This window comes from Rhea pennata, chromosome 4 (assembly GCF_028389875.1).
Source record: "Rhea pennata isolate bPtePen1 chromosome 4, bPtePen1.pri, whole genome shotgun sequence".
Classification (NCBI taxonomy): domain Eukaryota; kingdom Metazoa; phylum Chordata; class Aves; order Rheiformes; family Rheidae; genus Rhea; species Rhea pennata.
The window spans coordinates 68,702,280-68,711,837 of record NC_084666.1 but is presented as its reverse complement, the minus strand read 5'-3'; the positions used below and the strand labels follow the sequence as shown (position 1 = coordinate 68,711,837).

At 46.1% G+C, this 9,558-nt stretch overlaps 1 long non-coding RNA gene across 1 annotated transcript; it reads left to right on the top strand.

The window, feature by feature from the left end:
- Positions 1 to 5,484: 5,484 nt before the first annotated feature.
- On the top strand, positions 5,485 to 9,260 carry LOC134140146 (uncharacterized). The gene is made up of 3 exons (XR_009958326.1): positions 5,485 to 5,578; positions 7,384 to 7,481; positions 9,008 to 9,260. It is a non-coding gene; the product is annotated as an uncharacterized LOC134140146 (long non-coding RNA).
- The last annotated feature ends 298 nt before the right edge of the window (positions 9,261 to 9,558 follow it).

Below are 9,558 nucleotides of genomic sequence, written 5' to 3'. Positions count from 1 at the left end.
GACTAAGACTTGCTTCTGCTGTAATTGGTGCTCTCCTTGGGCAGACGAAGCCCTGGGGAGTTACAGCCGTAACTGCTCAAAAACATTGTTGAGCCGAGCCGTATTCAAAGTTTTCCCTTCTTCTCTTCAACCTACGAGGTGACTTCGCAGTCATCTCTTGCACATATGCTGGTGCTAGTAACGTGTCTCAGAAAAATGGTGGGCTTGAGGTACGTGCAAAGAACTGCTTCATTTTTATACTGCTAACATCACATACTATTAGTACTGTGTCTTCTGAAGCCAGCAGCAAGCTGGTTACTTCGAATGACGTAGGCTAGAATGCCAAATGAGATAGCAGGAGAGCCAAAAAAAAAATGCTATGAAATACTGAAATACCAGATTTATTACCATCAGCATGTAATTTTGCAGAAATACTGATTTTGGGTAAATCTGTCTTTAAAGGCCTGCTACAACATGGAAGAATTTTGTGCACTTCTCTGTTGCTATGTTAGACTGGATGCTGCATAAAAATGTACAGTATTAACTGCTGCTTCCCATTTCACAGAGACATGTATTGCTTCACTCAAACAGAATAAAAAATCCTTAGGAATAAAATTAAACTACCTATTGTTTGTTTTTCTTCTTTAGTGAATAATTTCTGTAGCCAGAGAGGGGAGCATAAGTTAGGTGAAAGCTTCTGGCACCTGTGTTCTGACTCGGTGACTAGGAAAGGTGTATGTATAACTGTATTTACCTGAGCTGCTCCTTTCAAGTTATTTAGACTCCTCACATGCAGCCAGGCACTTGCATGACTGAGTGCAGAGCCTACCGTGCTCAGGGCATCCAAAATTAGAGCTCCCTGGCCTGGGGAAACCTGCAGTTCCACATCTTCGAAATCAGGCGACTGCAATTGGGATGTCAGAAGTCAGTCAAAGAAATCTGGAAAAAATTGGCCAGGTCAGTATGTTAGAAGTGTGAGAGCAGTCTTTGATCTGTGTCCTGAGCCTGAGGGGTAACTAGCCAGCAACGTTATTTCTGCTGAAGCTTTGTATAAAACAGTTATATGGTCCAATTTTCCTGACTGGGGGTTTAGACCACAAGCGTAAACCTTTTGTTTTACCATGAATCAGCGGAGAAAGAATTTTTGATTTTTATAGTTAAAGCTATGGTTAAATAAAGGTTCAGATAAGAAGAAGATACTTATTTGAGTCTTAATGTATTTATTGCCTTGGGCTGGCATGAAGCAGGAACTGTATCACTTTCTTTATTTAACACTTTTTTTGTCCTCCTCTTTTTTTATACGCCTGGTCTCTACCGGTTCCGCGAGCAGGTGAGCCGTTCTGCTTTCCCTGTCGTCCTTTCATGATTACGGGAAACCCAGGCAAGCTAAGGGGGAGAGGGAGGGGGAGGCACAGGTTTGTGTTCTGCGACATTTTAAATATGGCCTTTCTTTTCTTTCTTTTTTTTCTTTTTTTTCTTCCCTCCCCCCCCTCCCCAAGGAGTAAATCCAAGTTGGCCACGGTGCTTCAGTTCAGCAGGTGGATGTAGCAGGTAAAATCCTGAGGCGGGACCAAGAGGCACCCTCCTGGGTCATCTCAAAAAACTGGTGGTGGTTATTTCACGGTTTGCACTTTGTTCACGGCCTCGGTCCGTGCACTCACGTTCTGGCTGTCCTGGTCGGGAGAACAAGGTATAAGCAGAGAGTTTGGTGGTGGGATACGTACGTTCTCCTTGTCACTTTTATCCATGTGTTAACATGTATTATTGCTTACTAAAGATTCAGAGGTCAGGTGCAATTTTTTATTTGTTTTATAACGTGGGTGTGGTACTAATTTTATCCAGTGCTAGCATGGGGATATATCCCTTGTGACAGAAACTGGTGCCTGTTACTCATGGAAAAATGTTCTGAGAGCAAATTTCTTTGAGGGAAAGAGTCTTAGGCAATATGTAGATTTTTTTTTTTTTTTATTCTGAAACATTTTTACTTTATGTGTGGTTGTGCGGCAGTGTTAATGTATTTAGTTAAAAATTCAGATGTGTTCTTCTGCTTAAAGCAAAGCTTCAGAAGGTGCCTGTCAGTCCTCAGCACCTTTGGCTGGACTGAATGACCCACAGACATGACCACTAAGAACAGAGGGGCTGTAGCTCCATAGCTGATGGTGCATCACCCTGAGGGTGACGCGTCCCAGCCCTTCTCATCCATGCCAGGGAGTGTCCCTGACCCTCTTGGGAATGTTTGGAGATGTGTGCTAGCGGATGCATACAAAAATGGGAATTCTCAAAAATTCATACTGAGCGAAGCGTAGGTAGATTTTCCTCTGGGGACAGCAGAAGATGCTTTCTTAGAGCTTCTCCTTGCCAAATCTCAGGTTCCTTTCCACTGTAGGCAGGTGGTAAAACTTCTCAAAGAAGCAGATGGATGTATTTAACGTTAACAACTAATTTTTCTTGGGCTTGCTCTTGGAAAACAGATGATCCCCATTTCCTGAAACAGAGAAAAAATCCAGCCCAAAGCAGACCAGAAGTGTGGAAAATGTGAGTCTGAACAGTTTGAGTTTGGTAAATCGAAAACAAATGAAAACAGGAGCTTATGACGGAAACTGTTAAGCAACCAGAACTGCAGGCAAAACAGCCAACTCTGTGTAATAAATAAAATAACATGTGGAGCGTGGCCAGCCAAGTCTAGTGACAACAACCCAGATGTGACCAAGCTGCTGGTGGTCCTCGTGTTCAGCTCTGTCGAGTTACCTCTGCACGGGGAAGCTGTAAACACCAGCAGCTCATCAACTGGAAACAATGGAGGAAAAGAGCTGAGTATATTAATCAGCTGGATACCGGCAGGAAAAGGCATTTCCTCAAGAGAGGAATTCCCAGCAGATGCAGGGAAGGACTGTTACCCTTTGTTGTAGGTGACATCTCGTCTGGATCCCTGTGCGTTTCTCAATACTTAGCGTGCAGATGAAAGAATTCAAAGCTGAGTATACGGAGGAAAAGGGGATCAAAATTTTTCCTTGTGAGAGCAGACTTGGATTGACTTGTTAAACCCAGTAGAAGATGACTGAAGGCGATATGACCGTTATCTTTAAACATATCTGGGAAGGAAAAGAGCTATTCAAGCTAAGTGTCGATCTTGGCACAGGAATAAGTTAGCATGAACTGTCTGTGAATTAGTGTATTCTGGAGGTTGGATGGGGTTGTAAGTGGTTTTTATGAACCTGGGACACATGAATAGCAGGGACGCAAACAGCTGGGTTTTATACTGAGCATGACCCCCGCACGAGAGGTGGAGTCCAGCTGGCCGTAGCAGCCAGGTGGTTACGCTGGTGATGGGCAGCGGTCAGCAGACTCAGGCAGTGATTAGTTTGGTAGAATAACAAAAACAACGTAAACTTAAAAGACGCACAGAAACGGACTCTGATACTAACAAAGTTTTTGAGATCAATAACTTGCTGAAAGTTTGAAATAGATTTCCCCTGCCAGGCAAGTGGGCGAGGGAAGAGAAGTAGCGGGCGGGTTTCTCTTTCTCTCTCTCTCTCTCTCTCTCTTTTTTTTTTTTTTTTTTTTTTTTTTTTTTTTTTTCCTGAGGTTGCATTGGTATGTGTCCCTGCTGGCACAGGCTGTTTCCTCAGAAAGTCTTTGTTTTTGTGCTGCGCTGGATTTATTCTCGCTGCACAACGATTTTTCCTGGAACAGCTTCTGAGCGCTGCCCAAGGTGCCTGGCAGGCGGTCGCTCTCAGTTTGGTTGCCATGCCATGCCATGCTCGGGTGTTGCTGATGCGCCGAGACATTTTCTTCTGAGTGAAGTTGTTCCTGTCCAGCTAGAATTAGCAACCAAGATTTCCAGTGGAGAAACTCCCACGGCCTCGTTTCCCTTTTGACTGCAGTGGTATTTCCAAACTAGCGTAAGAGAAGGGCTCAAACTGGAAAATTTGGAAGGCGCTCTTGCATCCCATGGCGGGCCTGTTTGGACCTTGTTTTTCCATGTGCCGCAGCAGCAGCAGCAGGGCTTGGCTCAGCGGTTATCTCCTCTCCTTAACCTGGCATGCCTCGTGGCTGTAAGCCTGAAATAAAAATTAAAATGGCATTTCTGCGGGCAGGGCTGCCAGGGCTCGCGCTGGGGAGAGGCGCCCGCTTTCCCGCGGCAGCCCCTCCAGACCGCTCAGGCCAAAGTCGAACCGGGGTGAAAATATTCCCTCCATCGCAGCCACCGCAGCAGCTCAGGGTGGGGGGAAGCGCCATCACTTCCGCATGGGTGGGGGATCCCTTTTTTATTTATCTATTTATTTTCCTTTTGCTAATGCTGCTCACCCAAACGTAAGCAAGTGACTCGAGTCGTTTCTCCCACGGGCTGGGAAGAAAACGTGAGCGATGCTGCTCTATTTTTGGCTGCTTGAGACGTCCGGATCTCCTGGTGATGGGGAGCTGATAATTACATAATAAGTCAGACTAAGATTTGCTATTTAAGTCTATCTGGCCTCTTCCTTATCTCAAGTGCTGGACTGGCAGTTCCCACTCTTAATGCCAGTAATCAAAATAACAGATGTTTTCCTGGAATTCATTACATGAAGTAATAGTCTATTTAATGAGCGTCTCTTCTCCATATGCTCTTCTTCCCCGATCAGCATTTACAGCGCGGCGCTTGTGCAGTGGGGTATGTTAATATTCCCAGATCCCTTGTAACCCAGCAAGCCAAAGGGTGGAGGGAGAAAAAAGAGCGTTATTAAGGCTGGAAAGGGTGGCTTGCTTTTAAATAGACTCTCGTGAGTGTTGTCATTGCCACCACCTTTGAACTGCATTTGGAGCAGCCAAATTTCCTCTCTCCCCTTCCCAGCTGAGGCTGAGCAGGTGGCGAGACTGAAGGCAAAACCGCTTCGCTCAAGGTTCAGTATCTTATGGGGAAGACAAGCTTTAAACAGCCCTGCAGTGACCAATTCCAGCTTCTTGGTCTGAGATGTCCTGGCTGCTTTAATGCTGCAGGCCCAGGATTTGCTGTGGTTGGCTTTATTATTTGGGGGGTTTCCCCCCATTTCCAGAGTAACCCTGGATGGGGTGAGATTTTTTTTTTTTTTTTTAAAAAAAAAGTTCTTTAGGACTGATTTAAAGGGTGTGATATCATGCCTGAAACCCTGACTATATCCCACTGAGCCCCTCTTTCTGTATGCTTCTTTGTGGACATTTCTCTATCTGCATTATGTAGTTTCCCCCAGTAAAAATGTGGTTTTGGGCTTCTAGGAGCAGCAGGAAGGAGAGCACTGGGGGCAGACAGACCAGCTCATAGCCAGCAGGTGAGGGAAGTTATCCAGGGAGAGGCCACATATGTAAATGCAATTTAAAGTGGTGATACCCTTGGCAAAGTAGAGCCTCTTACTCTTATATATAAAAAATACATATATATATATATATATATATATATATATAAAAGATAAGTACTCTGCGCTCAAGCACTCAAAGGAAAGGAGCACGTTAAAAGGAGGCGGCAGTTCGCAGCGCCCGGGCGCTCTCGGGTTTCGGGTGACGCTCAGGCTGCAGCTCACCCGGGGAATGGCGTGGGGCTCACCTCGAGCTGTCCCACCGCAGGCGGCTGGGCCGCCGGAGCTGGGTGAGACACCAGAAACGCTCGCTGCGACTTTTCTGCTGTACTGCAGTAGGCAAGGGGCAAAGGGGGGGGTAAGTAGATGAGAGGACTCTCTATTTTTATGCACTGGAGTGAAAGCATTAGGTGTCTGCAGCAATATTTAATCCGAAGGAAAATGAAATTGAATCTGAGTGACATAATGCGAGAGTCTCTGGCCAAGCAGGCTCCTGAGGAGGAGCAGCAGGCATCTTTGCCTTCTGAAATCTCATTTTTAAGGTGAATATGCACTGGGACCAAAAGCTTTTGAGTTTGGAGGTGCACTCTTTCTGGGGCAAAGAGGGAGGTTTTGGTGTTTTAAGGCATGAAATCTGTAGATTGTGAAGTGACTGAAGAAGCAAATTTTACTAGTAAGAGCTGAAACTTGGAAAAGTGGCACAGAACAGGTGAGTCAGTGCACGGGGGTAGAGGTAACTGCAGAATTAAGGCACGCGCAATGAAAATGCCAATATGCAGGAGAGCTGCTTGACTAAAACAGTCGGTTTCAGCTCTGGAGCCTTTTTTCAGGAGTGCACCTGCCACACGGCAGGTGTCCCCAGTTAGCATCAGGCAGCCAATGCCCCTGTGCATTTTCCCACTTATAAACTGGGGCTGGGGTGGGCTGTCCTGTAGAGGAAGGGTTTGAAATAGCCTTGATTGAGATTTATTTATTTATTTATTTATCTTTTTTTTTTTCTGTAAGAAATAATCCACTGAAAAGCCAGTTACATTTTTAAAGGGTATTTTTCAGTATGAGCAAGATAAGATGTGGCAAGCAAGCAATCCTTCAAATACACTGAAATATGTGGTACACGTTATCACCCATACGAAATACAGGAGCTCTGCTTTGCGCTGTTTCCCACGCTCCCCTTCCCTCCAGATGTGTACAGCGCCGTGAGGCCCAGCATAAACGGCTCTATGGGGTGACGGCACTAATTTCCTAGGGAAAACCCTCAGCATGGATCAGTAGCTGAGCTCCTTTCATGTTGTATGAACTCACCTATAGGGTTTCCCCACTGCTTTTATAGAGTGGAGTATAGGAGATACCCAAGAAGCATAGTGGTTTTCAAATTTAGGTAGCTATAAGCTACAGCTAGGGGGTCCAGAACAAGCTTTAAGGACTGTTTCTAGTCTGTCCTATAACTCTTGGTACTTTATCTCACCTGGACACCAACTATCTACATCAGCATGCCAAAATGCTTGGTGTTGGCCCAAATGCTTGCTACCAGGTGAAACTAAAATCCCTCTAATTGCTGGTAGCTGCTGCTGACAGCTGAGCTGACTTTTTTCTGCAAAATCGCTGCTGCTGAGACCTGCTGCTGCAAGTGGTGAGAAGCGCAGAGCTGACTCCTGACCAAGTGCTGGCCCAGGGCAGCCGAGGAGAAAATTATCATCAAACTGGTGAAATCCTGTAACTAGCGAAATGGATCTCTCTCGTGCTGTGGCTTTGAAAGGTGACTTGCAGAGTGTATAATAGCAATAATGTGTAAAGAAAGCCAATAATAGGCCAGTAATTATGAGATGTATGGGCAGGTTAAGCTTTCAATTAAGGTGCTCCGTGGTTGTCATGCTTTGCGGTAATGGATGGGCTTTGCTAATGCTGTCTTGCTACTTATGGTGTTACTGCTGCTACTGATGTGTGGTTGTAGTTTTCCCAAGTGAAAAATAGCAAGCATACTGGCAGTAACAAGGGGGAGGCAAAGAGCAGATGAAGGAGGGAGAGTAGGAGAGCGTCCTTTCTGCCTTGGGTTAAATATGTCTATTTTATCTGTTACCAAGAGCTACTTGTTCAGTGCAGTAACAAAATAGCAGTCCGGCCAGGATTTGCGGCCACCCACCGTGCTGCTGGATGATAAGGGATGAGGTAGCAGCGGGAGCCGCCGTTAAAGCGGTGGGTGTAGAAAAGGCAACTATTAATAATAGATACTCTTTTCTGCATTAATCACCTCCAGAGCCTTTCCTCCCTGGTAGGGACGGCGGCTCTTCGTTAGCTGTGCTCAAAGAGGTACGAGGCAGCTCGTCAAGGGGAAAAACTACGCGCTGACTGAAGAGCGATCAAAAACGTCTATTCAAAAATAGATGTTTTAACAGCGGCGCTTGTTATTGCTTTCTCCGTTTCGCGTGCTCTGACTCTCTGGAGAGCCCATAACTGCTGCACATGCTGCGCCTTAGGTGAGCACAAGCGAAAAACAGCTGCAATGAAATTGCTGGTCCTGCGCTGTGCTCCTCCTTTCAGTGTAAACTGTCATTCAGGCGTGTTGCCCAAAGAGAAGCAACGTTTCCTGGGGGATTACTGGAGCCCCCTTCTTTTCCTTATTTAGCTGGTAAAAATGGAAATGCCGCGGTGAGAGTGCCCCGGCATCCCGTCCGCTGCCTAAAGCTGCGAGATGGAGGAACTGGAGGGCGAAGAGGGAGCTCGGCTTCCTGGGAGAAAGCGGGGCAGCGGTTTCTCGAAAACGTTTGCGCTCCGCTTTAAACGGATAGTTTGTGTTTCTGCTCTCGTGAAATGCTACTAAAAGAAGGATTTACGTCTGAAAAGCATTTTTTTCCCTGCTTGGTTTCCGTGTTTTGTCACAGAAGGTAATAGGGGAAATTGTATCTAAGATTTGGCAGTTCTCCCTTTTATTCATTTCATTTTTTGCTATTTTTCAACACTTTCAAAAACATAGCCAAATTTTGCAAAGCTGCAGCATAACAAAGCAGAGTAATGGGAAAGAATCCTTGGACTCTGCCCTGCAGCGGAGCGAAGGGGGCGAGCGAGAGGAAAGAATGCAATAACACTCTCTGCTTTGATGGAAAAACAAACAGCTGAAAAATCCCTTCGAAGTAAAATGGGTTTTCTGCAGTCTGCCTTTATGCAAAGGTGGAATGAAAGTACAAGCAGCGCAAAAGAAAACCTTTCTGTGACCGGCTTTAGTGCTGGTCCGTGAAACCTCCGTTGCCTTGGAGTCTGATGGAGGGAGGACTGGGAGGCAGCCCGACCGCCTCGCGCAATTCGAGCAGCTGAAATCGGTCACCTGCTTCCATCTCTGCAATATGTTATACGCTTTTGCACCCTCAGCACTGAAAAACAGCTGCAAAATGGCTATTCGCCTAATGGAAAAGAAAATGGAGAACACATGGAGCAGATTAATAAGGAAAAAATTAGGCTGATTTTTTTTTCTCTCTCTCTCTCTCTCCTTCTGGCATGGTTCCATGTACCTTGATGGAGCTCCTCATGATTTGTGCTGCCATGCAAGCAGTGCTGGGCATGAAACGTATAGCTAGCAGAGCAGGGCTAAGGCAAAGGAACAATGAGTATTTCAAGGGTACAGGACAGCTGGGATAAAAATAAATAAAGAAGGGGAGGGAGGAAGGGGGAAAAATGCATTTACTAAAATTGCCCCTAAAATACTGTGTTTTTTTTTCTCTCCCCAGTAAGAAAGCAGTGAACAGGTCCCCGTCTGCCCCCTCTGTAATTCGGCAGTAGGATGCCCAGGATGCTTCCTTGGCAGAGTAGGGCCCTGGGCCGCGGAGGAGGGGTGCCTAAATCCGAGGAAAGGTGGCTCCGGGAAGAGAGGCTTCTTGCATCTAAGTGGCAAAAGTACAGAAGTGACGCTGAACTTTGCCGTTGGGTTATTTTGTTGGTACTTGTCAACAAAAACAAATAAAGCAAGTGTAAGTGAAGCCAGCGCTTGACTTACGGGTCGTTGACTCCTGTTGATGTGTAGACATGGGAGAAGCCAGCCTGGCCGCGCTCTTGGAGGTGGCGGGATTCGGACTGGTTTGTTTCAGCCCCTCTGACCTGGGAAGCAGGCTGGCACCGTAAATAGAAAGCAGTCAGGGTATCGTTCCCTGAGTCCCCTTTCCTAGCAGACCTACACTTTACATCAATTCGTAAAACTTAATCCACTGGCTCTGACCCTGCAGGAATTAGTTTGGGCATTGGCATTTTTAAATGCATGTGACTGGTCCTGTTTGTTTGGGCA